General features: G+C 48.8%; 1 protein-coding gene across 1 annotated transcript in view; it reads right to left on the bottom strand.

Moving 5' to 3' along the window:
- Positions 1–6,371, bottom strand: part of LOC310753784 (putative helicase senataxin) — a 200,780-nt gene extending 194,409 nt beyond the window's left edge. The window contains exon 1 of the mRNA XM_083595122.1: positions 6,232–6,371. The gene's annotated coding sequence lies outside the window, so the exon portion shown is untranslated. The remainder of the gene's footprint in view (positions 1–6,231) is intronic.
- Between the last annotated feature and the right edge of the window lie 6,470 nt (positions 6,372–12,841).

Genomic DNA, 12,841 nt, shown 5'->3' with positions numbered 1-12,841 from the left:
TGCCACACACCTTTGCTTTGGGCAGTGTACAGAGAAGAGACAACATGCAGAGCATCCCAGAATGGCTTCCCAGAGCCCATCACCAAGAGTATCCTGCTACTGCTGCCACTGTCCACTCCACACCTGCTCTTTCAATCTTCCAGGGGTCATCCAGATGGTGAACACAGGAGCAGCCACCTCACTGCTTCACAGGAAATTTATAGGTGCCACAGTAACACTCACTTGCCTTGTATGGAGGCAGTGGCCCCCTTTTTCTCCCAGAGTCCCACACCAACATTTGGAAGGCATTCTGCTTCCCACGTAGGGGACTTGAGAGGGTGGTGAAGGGGAGGGGGAGAGACAGGCTCTGCTGCTATGGGGGTAGTTAGGAGGGTCAGAGCCCAGACAGAGGCTGGTGGGAATGCAGTAGCAGAGGAAGATACTCAGAGGCAGCGGGGAGCAACCTAGAAACCAAGTCAGGACTGGGGCTCAATTTCATATACTTGTCTGTTTGGAAGTATAAGTGACAGAGAGGACATAGGAAGTTGCTTTGTGCTGCTGAGGACCATTGGCCCAACTTTCTCAGTATTGCATACCCTTGCACACCCTTCAAGTATCCCTATTTTCCAGGGAGAGTCCCAGAATTACGAAAGCCATCCTGGCGTCTGATTTGATCTGGGAATGTCCCTGTTTCCCCATGTCAGTGCTGCCGCCACCAAACTCAGGGAGGAGCCGGCACTTGTCCTGAGCTGCGGCGGTGAGGGAGCATCCTGTGGACTCTCCATGGCCATTGCCGCCGCCACCAACCCCCTCCCTTGGGTAGCTCATAGCGGCTGCTGGAGAACGGGTGAGGATGTGGAATGTTGGAGGGCAGAGTATTAGCTACACTGAACCACTTCCCTGAGGGCACCACTGAAAACTACAAAGGCTTACATCTCCAGAAGCACTGATGTCCATATCACATTCACTTGGGTATCACTCATTGGAGCCAACTCCTTGGGGTCGAGGTACATTCGGCCCAGGGTTCAAAACGAACACGTGCTTTTTGCAATTCAATAGCGCCACCTTGCAACCAAGTTTAGATTTCCTGTTGCAATGTTGCGACTAAAATCTCCAGCAAGGGCAACATCCCTAAGAGCAAGCACAAAAGCTGAACACCTGTTACCAGGTTGTTGAGCTTAAGGCACTCTGCAAGAAGCCTTTAGATACGCAGGAAGAAGAAATCTGATTCCATTGTGCTACTGTTTGCAAGGGCTGCAAAGCAAGTTGTCTGCTGGTCTGCTGTAGAAAAAACAGCAGAGCAGCTGGTTTTTCAGCCCACCCCCACACCTCCCCTCCAGAGCTGCTTGTGTTTAAGCAATGACCTTGGTGAGATAAAGAGCTCAGCCAAGAACAGCAAAGCCAGAGGAACAGAGGCTCCGTCTCCATAGCAACAAGACCAGATTTACATACCTCACAGAAAAAGGGGACTATGACTCAGTTGAGGGAGTCAGTAAGTAGACTTACAAGACTCTCCCCAGACTTCAAAAAAGATCCAGAATAAACGGTCCTTAGAACAGAAGATGGACCAACAAAACAAAGATGCTGCAGATAGTGTGGAAGCTATGGGACTTAGGGAAAACTTCCCACTGACAGGCACAAAGGCTCATAACGTAGTATCATGCTGCTCCTTTGCCTCTATGCTGACCTTGGAATCCTCACACATGTTCATCAGTGGATGAACCATCAGGAAGACTTGACCCACTAATTCAACTTGGCTCAGATAGAGAGAATTTATTAAGAGAGACTCTGAATACAGTCCTGGATGAACATCAGACAGACCATAATGGTGACATGAAAGAACTTACACCACATATGCATACAGGTTGTGTGGACTATGAAGTAGACCTGCGCACGTTATACAAATCACACCACAGCAGCAAGCATCAGGAATCTGCAAACCTTAAATATCTGGCACAAGAACTTCTAGAGAATGGTGAGCAAGAAACTGCTGTGCAAATATTTCCTGCTCGGCAAGAACAGCTACATGGCCAAAAGAAAAACTTGCATCTACCTTATGTTTCTTCTCAGGAGACTCTTCAAGAGTTCGACCTTCCAATATTATTAAGAGAGTCAGAGCAATTAAATAAAGATGTTCCAATTGAAGGATCTTACAAAAGCCAATCATTTTGTCAAATGAGACAACCTGCATAGAGACCCCAATGGAATGACTATTATTGTTATTCATTCATCCAAGTGGATGAAACACTTGGATGAACCATTCATCAGTGGATGAACCATCAGGAAGACTTGATCCACTAATTCAACTTGGCTCAGATAGAGAGAATTTATTAAGAGAGACTCTGAATACAGTCCTGGATGAACATCAGACAGACCATAATGGTGACATGAAAGAACTTACACCACATATGCATACAGGCTGTGTGGACTATGAAGTAGACCTGAAGTAGACAGTTAAAACACAATTATTTAAAAGCAATTTGAAACAATTTACTGTCACAGAAATAAGGTGGCTTCTAAAAATATGCCCAAGCAGGCAAATGCATAATTTTGCAGCCAGCCAACCCTTGGTTTTGTTTTTTTTTTTGGGGGGGGGGGTGGAGGCAACCAGATGGGGAGAAATGGATTCAAGTCCCTTTTTAACTTTAAAAATTCAGAGTAACCCTGGATCAGTCACTGTTTCTGAGACCAGTCAATCTCACAGAGCTGTTTGGTGGATAAAAAGTGGGGTGAGGAGGGAATAAACCTTCACCAGCACTAGGTACTACCGTTGCTAAGATTGGTGGTGGGGCTAACCTGCCCCCCCCCCAATGTTTTATTCAAGTAGACGCCCTTGCATGCTTAAGTTACAGTATAAAAAACCCCAATTGTGCAACGATACAATATAGCTCTGTATTTAGGATACTATCTAAAACGCTCCCCACTCCAATTCCCAGCAAGTGACAGGGTCATAGCCTGTCCCATCAGGCTCTCTTTTAAACCAATTCAGACCACTGTTTACACAGACTAGCAGCAACCATCCAGAGTTTCACACAGAGGACATTTCCAGGACCATCTGGAGATGCTGGGGATTTAAACTGGGACCTTCTGCATGTGAAATACTGTATATGCTCTACCAGGAAATTATTTCAGTCTAGGTGGTTGCAGTGGGGATGGGGGTGGGGGTGGGGAAATATAAATGGGCAGTTCTCTGGTGGGTTGAAGTATGTGTCATAGGAGGTCAAACACACAAGAACCCTCTCCTGTGTGTGTGTGCAGATCAAAAAGGAAAGTCACATATTTGGGGGCTCTCCCCAGGTGTGTATTAGAAGGGAAGCAGCAAATGCATGGGGTGTTGTTTTTGTGTGTGTGTGTGCGCGCGCGCGCAAGAGAGATAAAAAAAAATGGCGGGGAGACTCTTCTGTGCTGTTTAGCGGGGAAAACAATCGTATAATAATAATAAAATTTTTTATTTATATCCCGCCCTCCCCAGCCGAAGCCAGGCTCAGGGCGGCTAACAATAAAAAAACAGTACGAAAGTACAGCATAAAGTACAGCATATGGGAAGAAAATGCGGAAAGGGGGGCTCCTGTGTGCCTGCTGTGAGGGGGAAACTGAGTTGCATGGAGAACAAATGAGGTGAGAAAATATGTCCGTTGAGGGCATGGGCGTAGCCTGTTGGGATATGAGTACTACGCAGCTGCGAACAAGCAGTTCGATGTTTACATCACATGATGGGTCTAACTGTGGGACAGGATGTTCCAAGCAATTCTCAGGGATTTGTTCTCTGTCTAATATGAGACCTTCCTGTTGTTTGTGTCGAGGAAGTCTAACGCAGTTGCTCGGAGGAGACTGAGTGAGCAGACATGCTTTTTGTACAGTGTACAGTCATGAATAAAGTAGAGATGAAATAGTCTACTTTCTGATTGTTTTCTTTCTCCTGCTGCTATGCAAGGGGGAAGGGGGTGTGCACCTTTCATCAGGGAGGTGTCGCCTATCAAGATCTCCCTGGTCTGCCGGGATGCCAGCCAGGGTAGGTCACCGGCAAACAGGCCCCAACAAGCCTGGGAAGATGAGCCAGCCTTCCCAAGGGGGCCAGTTTCCAACAAGTGGTAGCACGTGGATGGTCGAGGCAACAAGGCACAGCTAAGGGGGGCAGCTGTCCCCCTAAATCAAGTAAGTCCATACAAAATACTTAGATGAGGTTCCGCGCCCCCCCATAAATCCTGGCTACGCCCATGGTGAGGGGCAAAAAGTCAAACACATGCAGTGGGGGGGCGGGGTCTCTGCATGTCCGTCAGGAGTAGAGATGTAAAATTTCCGGAAATTTTGAAGCCACGAGAAAAAACCGTTTTCCCTCTGTTTTTTCCCGGGGAAAAATGGAAATTTTGGAAAAAAGTTCAGTGTGGAGTAGTTTTACAAATTGCATAAAACACAGTGTAGATAAAAGTATTATGCTTGCAATAAAACAGGTAACCAACCCCTTTTCCTCAAAAGCAACAAAAAAAGCAAGAAACCATCAACATTAAAAATAATCAGATTTGCCCCTTAGAACCAACAGCAAATAAAGTTAAGGTCCACTTCAATATTTAAGCTCCATAGAAGGTCTACCCTTTGAGTAGTCCTTTAAAAAAAAATCCAAAACAAAAACAAAACCAGAAGAAACACCATATACAGTTTCTTCTATCTCATTTTTTGAACTACTGCTATCATTTTCCATTTCTTCTTCCTCTTTCTCTTTGTCATTTTTCTCATGGACTTCTTAAAAAAGGCTTTGGGGGGGGGGACACACCTGTTTTTTCCCCTGTTTCCCCCCAGGTCTTTCAGTCTCTACTTGACCACAGGCAGCGCAAAGCATAAGGCAATTTTTCTGCATGCCAGGCAGAAGTAACTAACATCCAGTTACTGAATAGTATGTTGCACTACGGCTTAAACTCTGAAAGGAAAAGGCGTGTATGTGGTTTTTTTATTGAATTTGTTATTATATATTATAAACCGGACGCGGGTGGCCCTGTGGGTTAAACCACAGAGCCTAGGACTTGCCGATCAGAAGGTCGGCGGTTCAAATCCCCGCGATGGGGTGAGCTCCCGTTGCTCGGTCCCTGCTCCTGCCCACCTAGCAGTTTGAAAGAACGTCCAAGTGCAAGTACAGTGGTACCTCGGGTTAAGTACTTAATTTGTTCCAGAGGTCTGTTCTTAACCTGAAGCACCACTTTAGCTAATGGGGCCTCCCGCTGCTGCTGCACCGCCGGAGCACAATTTCTGTTCTCATCCTGAAGCAAAGTTCTTAACCCGAGGTTCTATTTCTGGGTTAGCGGAGTCTGTAACCTGAATCGTATGTAACCCAAGGTACCACTGTAGATCAATAGGTACCGCTCCGGCGGGAAGGCAAACGGCATTTCCGTGCGCTGCTCTGGTTCGCCAGAAGCGGCTTACTCATGCTGGCCACATGTCCCGGAAGCTGTACGCCGGCTCCCTCGGCCAGTGAAGCGAGATGAGCGCCACAACCCCAAAGTCGTCTACGACTGGACCTAATGGTCAGGGGTCCCTTTACCTTTATTATAAACTGCATGATGGTAAGAGAGCTTTCTAAACAGTTTACAAAAATATACAACAGAATATTAAAATGATTGATAAAACACAGTTAAAAGCAGGTATTTAAGAGTATTCAAAAGATCTTTAAAGTCAGCAGTGGTTAAAAGGAAGTAAATCACATGCAGCTTCTACGTGTTCAGATGGGCTGGCCCTAACGAAAATGTTTTGAGCAGCACCCAGAAAGAGTACAGTGAGAGCACCTGCCTGGTGTCAGTTGGCACGGGGCACCAAAGTGTGGGTGCTGGAAGGCCTGGGGGGGTGGAAAAATTGGGGGGAGGGAACAGTTTTTTTCAGGTTTTTTCCCCCAAGCCATTTTTTTTCAGGAAAAATTGGGGGGAAAGAGTGTGTGGAATATTCAACCTATATCAAACTTTTTTTCCAATTTTTCCGGAAAAAAGCGGCTTTGGAAAAAACCAGAAAATACCTGGGGTTTTCCCCCATTTTCCCCGGTTTCCCCCCAGGCCTTCCCATCTCTAGTCAGGAGAGAAACAGCCATATATAAAGGCACCTTCTAGGATGTGATAGAAATGACGGGAGAGGAATAAAAAAAAAGTTGTGAGGAGTAGCTGAGAGAGAAGGAGAATAGAAGTACCAGCACCCCATAACAATAATTCATGATAATTAACTGTTGTTATGATGATGATTTTTTTGTACTCCCCCTTCACCACCGCCCCTTACCTGCTTCTCCGGGCAGGAGTCTCCGAGGCAGTCAGCTGCGCTCTCTCACTCCTTCCCAACCCTCACACCGCCAGCCCGTTCTCCTGTTCTGGGGCTTTGCCTCGCTCCCTCCAGGCATTTCCGGTCGGAGTGGCCCATCCCACTCCGCAACAGAAAATACTCATCCTAGGAGGTGGCCCCGCTCTCCTTCTGTCCCGCCTCTGACCGGAAAGAGTAAACTTTAGACCAGTATTAGGAAGAACCCCGGAGCCACTTCCGGCTCTGCTTCCCGCTTCTCGGTCTCCTTACGGACTCTGCATAGACTTAGAAATCTATGATTGTTCTCATTCTAGAGACGAGACTTCCGAGTTATCTAGGAAATGCCTTGCTCACACACTGCGGCTGCGCGATATGATTAGACTGAGCAGCAGTAAAGCGAGGCGGGAATACGGGACTTGAGCACGGCGGTGATTGGGCGGCAGAGTCCTCACAGGAAAAGGGTAAAAGGCGGATCCAGCTGATTTTAAACGGATCCTCATGAATTCATATGATTTTTTCATTCAAATTAAATAAAAACACCATGATACTGTAGGCCATGTCTTACTCTGTAGGGGGACTGGGTTAAAGGCGGATCTACACGGATCCTCATGGATCCTCCACTTTTTAAAAAATAACTCCAACAAATCCAGTGTCAAATCACACCTGGAAGGCACGCCTACAGACTGGATTATAAAAAACGAGGATTCAACACTTTGCCGCGCTGCAGCACCACAAAAACATGGATCCACAGTATGGATCCTCATGAATTCATATGATTTTTATATTGAAACAAAATAAAAACACCATGATACTCCAGACCACATCTTAGTCCGTAGGCAGAACCAAACAAATCACGCATCCACTGTTTCATGGTGCCGCAATGGCGCAAAAACATGGGTAAAAAACACGGATCCTCATGGATCCTCATGGTTTTTGCACTAGATCGGCTCGAAGTCACCATCAGATCAAACATCATGGCCATGGGCACAACATGCACCACAAAAATCACAGATCCACGGCTTCCTGGCGACACTGTGGCCCAAAAACGTGGTTCTGAAGCACGGATCCTCACACTTCTAACATTGGGCCACCACAAACTCGCCATCAAATCACATGTCATAGCCGGGGGCACATCCTGCACCAGAAAAAACTCAGATCCACAACTTCCTCGCCACTCCATAACCCAAAAATGTGGTTTCAAAGCATAGATCCTCATGGATCCTCATGCTTTTTGCACTGGGCCACCCATAACTCACCGTAAAAATCACACGTCATAGCCAGGGGCACAGCCTGTAGGACAAAAAAAATGGATCCACCACTTCCTTGTCATACTGTGGGCCAAAAACATGTTTTTGAAGCACGTATCCTCATGCATCATCTTGCTTTTTGCATTGGGCCAACCCAAACTCACCGTCAAATCACACATCATAGCCAGGGGCACAGCCTTCACCACAAAAAACAAGAATCTACAGCTTCCTGGCCAAACCATGGCCCAAAAAACGTGGTTTTGAAGCATGGATCCTCATACATCCTCATGTTTTTTCCATTGGGCCCCCCATAACTCACCGTCAAAACACACATCATAGCAAGGGGCACAGCCTGCACCACAAAAAACTCAGATCCATGGCTTCCTTGCCGTTTTAGGCGCAAAAACGTGGATTCGAAGAACGGATCCTCATGGATCCTCACGCTTTTTTCATTGGGACACCCCTACCTCACCATCAAATCACACATCATAGCCAGGGGCATAGCCTGCACCACAGAAAACTCGGATTCATGGCTTCCTGGCTACTCTATGGCCCAAAAACGTGGTTTCGAAGCACGGACCCTCATGGATCATCTTGTTTTTTGCATTGCCCACCCCAAACCCACGGTCAAATCACACATTGTAGTCAGGGGCACAGCCTGCACCACAAAAATCTAGTATCCACCGCTTCCTGATCATACCATGGCCCAAAAACCTGTTCTTGAAGCACGTATCCTCATGGATGATCTTGCTTTTTGCATTGGCCACCCCAAACTCACCGTGAAATCACACATCAAAAAACTCAGATCCACGGCTTCTTGGCCATTCTAGGCCCATAAACGTGGTTTTGAAGAACGTATTCTCATGGATCCGCATTGAGCCTCAGATTTTTTGCATTGGGCCCCCCAAACTCACCATCAAATCACACATCATAGCCAGGGGCACAGCCTGCACCAGAAAAAACAAGGATCTACAGCTTCTTGGCCAAACCATGGCCCAAAAAACGTGGTTTCGAAGCATGGATCCTCATACATCCTCATGTTTTTTGCATTGGGCCCCGCATAACTCACTGCCAGATCACACATCGTAGCCACGAGCACATCCTGCACCACAAAAAACAAGGATCTACAGCTTCCTGGCTAAACCATGGCCCAAAAACATGGTTTCCTCATGCTTTTTGAACTGGGTCAAACCAAACTCACCGTCAAATCATACATACAGCCTGCACCACAAAAATCCAGGATCTACCACTTCCTGGTCATACCGTGGCCCAAAAACATGTTTTTGAAGCACATATCCCCATGGATCCTCATGCTTTTTACACTGGGCCAACCCAAAATCACCGTCAAATCACACATGATAGCCAGGGGCACAGCCTGCACCAGGAAAAAAACAGATCCATGGCTTCTTGGCCGTTCTAGGCCCAAAAATGTGGTTTCGATGCACGGCTCCTCATGGATCCTCACGCTTTTTGCATTGGGCCAACTGTAACTCACCGTCAAATCGCAGTCAAATCCTCATTGATCTTCATGTTTTTTGCATTGGGCCCCTCCCTAACTCACCTTCAGATCACACATCATAGCTAGAGTCACAGCAGCACCACAAAAAAAAATTTAAAAAAATTCCACGGCTTCCTAGCCGCTCCATGGCCCAAAAACGGGGTTTCGAAGCACTGATCCTCATGGATCCTCACGCTTTCTGCATTGGGCCTACCCAACTCACCGTCAAATCACAAATCACAGCCAGGGGCAGAGCCTATACCACAAAAAACATGGATCTACAGCTTCCTGGTGATACCGTGGCCCAAAAACATGTTTTTGAAGCATGTATCCTCATGAATCCTCACACTTTTTACATTGGGCCAACCCAAACTCACCGTCGAATTACACATGATAGTTAGGGGCACAGCCTGCACCAGAAAAAACACAGATCCATTGGCCCTTCTAGACCCAAAAACGGGGTTTCGAAGCGCAGCTCCTCATGGATCCTGACGCTTTTTGCATTGGACCACCCATAACTCACCGTAAAAATCACACGTCATAGCCAGGGGCACAGCCTGTAGGACAAAAAAAATGGATCCACAGTTTCCTGGCCATACCATGGCCCAAAAACATGTTTTTGAAGCACGTATCCTCATGGATCATCTTGCTCTTTGCTGCTGCTGCTGCTCTAGTGAGTGCTGGGTGGGCTGCTCCCTTTCCTGCCAACTCCATCTGGCCTAGGGGCGGAGCCTGCACTCAGCGCCACAGTTTAAGAGGCCTGAGGGAGGCTTTCGGGACACTGCTGCTGCTGCTGCTGCTGCTCTAGTGAGTGCTGGGTGGGCCGCTCCCTTTCCTGCGAACTCCATCTGGCCTAGGGGGCAGAGCCTGCACTCACCGCCACAGTTTAGAGGCCTATGCAGCTCCCTGCAGCAAGTGACAAAATGGTTTTAAATGTTTTAAGTGCTTTTAATTTGCTGCACTTTAAATGGTTGTTGTTGTTTTTTATAATATTCTATAATTTTATTGTTTTATTTCTGCTTGGGGTTGGATAAGTATTTTGTCAGCCTGGGGAGTAGTTTAATTTTAGCACTATTGTTTCTTGCTTTGCTTCTTTTTTATTATTCTGTTACTATTATATAGTTTGTATTTTGCTTTTTAAGGGGAAGGGCCAGGGCTGCCTGGGAGTGGGCCTCAGCCAATAGAATGGCTGGGGCAGGTTCCACAGGGGGGGAATGTATTGGGACACCTGATCTCAGTGATCACGGGCAGGAGGAGGAGTTACGCTAAGACCAGACCATATCATAACCGAGGAGGCAGGGTTAGTCATTGTTTGAGGACTATCCCTGCCTCCAATTCTGGTCCTGACCAGAAGGATACTGGAATCAGCAAGGGAAACCCACATGGCCTGAACGTGCTGCTGTGCAATGCCAGGTCAATGATTCATAAGACCACTGCCATCCATGACTTGATCATGGTTGGAGGACTTGACCTGGCTTGTGTAACAGAGACTTGGTTGGATGAAGCAGATGGGCCTGTCCTTGCCGCTGCTTGTCCACCAGGTTTCTCTTATGCACAGCAACCCAGGTCATGTGGGCGGGGAGGGGGGGTTGCAGTGATTTTTAGGAAGTCATTAGTTTGCACCAGGCGTCCTATTGGGAAGACCCAGTTTTCCGAGTGCATGTTCTGGAAGTCGGGCAATAGGGGCAGTACAGGATTCATATTGGTGTACCAACCTCCCCGCTCCACCAAGGATTCCCTGCCCGAGCTGCTTCAGGTCGTGGCGGATTTTCTCCTGGAGACACCTAGCTTGGTTGTCCTGGGGGATTTTAACATCCATGCCGACACGACCTTACAAGGGACCGCTCGGGACTTCGTGGAAAGCATAGCCTCCATGGGGCTGTCCCTGAATAAATTTGGCCCAACTCATAGCCACGGACATGCCTTAGACTTGGTGTTTACCTCTACAGATGTTGGTGATCTGACACTAACTAAAAGCGAAACAAAAGAAGTGCCATGGTCAGATCACTTCCTGGTGCAACTGGACTTCCCCGCGACCCTTCCCCTCTGCAGGGAGGTGGGACCGATTCGGATGGTCCGCCCCCGCCACTTAATGGATCCAATTGGCTTCCAGAGAGTGGTAGGGGATGTTTTATCCCAAGTTGATGGCCTTTCAGCTGATTCCCTGGTGGCCCGCTGGAATGCGGAGTTAACCAGGGCTATTGACTGTCTGGCTCCGAAGCACCCTCTCTGATTGCATGGAGCCCGGACAGCCCCGTGGTTTTCCCCGGAGCTGAGGGCGATGAAACAATCGTTGAGACGGGTAGAGCGCCGGTGGCGGAAAACTTACTCTGAATCAGACCGGATACGGGCTAGAGCTCAACGTCGAGCCTACCAAGTGGCAATGGCGACAGCGAAGAGGGCCTTCTTCGCCGCCTCCATTGCATCTGCAGAAAACAGCAGCAGAAGACTTTTTCAGGTGGTTCGCAATCTATCGGAACCACTTGCACCACCGGGGCCTGGTAGGGACCCCAAGGTCTCCTGCAATGCTTTTGCAAAGTTTTTTGCAGATAAAGTCGCTCAGATTCAGAAGGAGGTAGACTCCACCGTGGGAGCAGGGCCAGGGCGGGAGAGTGCTGGAGTCCTGTCTAGTCATGTTATATGGGATCAATTCCAATCTGTTACCTCCGAGGATGTGGACAGGCTGCTTGGAGAAGTGAAACTGACCACCTGTCTCCTTGATCCTTGCCCATCCTGACTGATAAAAGCGAGCCGGGAAGGGCTGGCCGATGGGCTTTGTGGGGTGGTGAATGCTTCCCTCTGTGAGGGAGCCTTCCCAGACCCGCTGAAAGAGGCAGTCATTAAACCGCTTCTTAAAAAAACATCTTTAGACCCAATCAATTTGGCTAACTATCGCCCAGTCTCAAATTTACCATTCTAGGGCAAGGTGATTGAGCGGGTGGTTGCCGAACAACTCCAAGCACGCCTGGAGGATGCGGACCATTTGGATCCCTTCCAATCGGGATTCAGGCCTCATCATGGGACTGAAACTGCCTTGGTCGCACTGGTTGATGATCTCCAGCGGGCTAGGGACAAAGGTGAGAGCTGTTTCCTAGTTCTGCTGGATCTCTCAGCGGCCTTTCACTCCATCAACCATAACATCCTTCTGGGCCATCTTGAGGGGCTGGGAGCTGGGGGCACTGTTATACAGTGGTGCCCTGCAAGACGAACGCCTCGCAAGACGAAAAACCCGCTAGACGAAAGGGTTTTCCGTTTTGGAGGCGCTTCGCAAAACGAATTTCCCTATGGGCTTCCTTCGCAAGACGAAAGCCCATAGGGAAATCTCCAGGACAGCGGGGAAGCGCAGCGCGTCTTCCCCACTGTCCTCGGACCTCCTCCGAAGGCTGGCGGTGGGGCGGAGAGACCTCCTCCCGCTGCCAGCCTTCGGAAGGCTGCTCCGCAGGCTGGCGGCGGGAGGAGGTCTCTCCGCCCCACCGCCAGCCTTCGGAAGGCTGCTCCATAGGCTGGCGGCGGGAGGAGGTCTCTCCGCCCCACCGGCAGCCTTCGGAAGGCTGCTCCGTAGGCTGGCGGCGGGAGGAGGTCTCTCCGCCCCACCGGCAGCCTTCGGAAGGCTGCTCCGAAGGCTGGCGGTGGGGCGGAGAGACCTTCTCCCCGCGCCAGCCTTCGGATGGCTGTCCTGAAGACTTGTGGTGGGAGGAGGGTTTTCCTTCCCACCGCCAACATTCAGAATGCTGTTCTGAATGTTGGCTGTGGGGAGGAAAAACCCTCCTCCCACCGCAAGCCCCGGGAACAGAGGAGAAGCGCTGCGCGCCTTCCCCTCTGATCGCCTACCTGTACCTGAAGGCTT

This window comes from Podarcis filfolensis (assembly GCF_964270895.1).
Source record: "Podarcis filfolensis genome assembly, chromosome: W".
NCBI classification, from domain to species: Eukaryota; Metazoa; Chordata; class Lepidosauria; order Squamata; family Lacertidae; genus Podarcis; species Podarcis filfolensis.
Note: the sequence above shows the minus strand (reverse complement) of the source record. Positions and strands in the feature narration are given on the sequence as shown.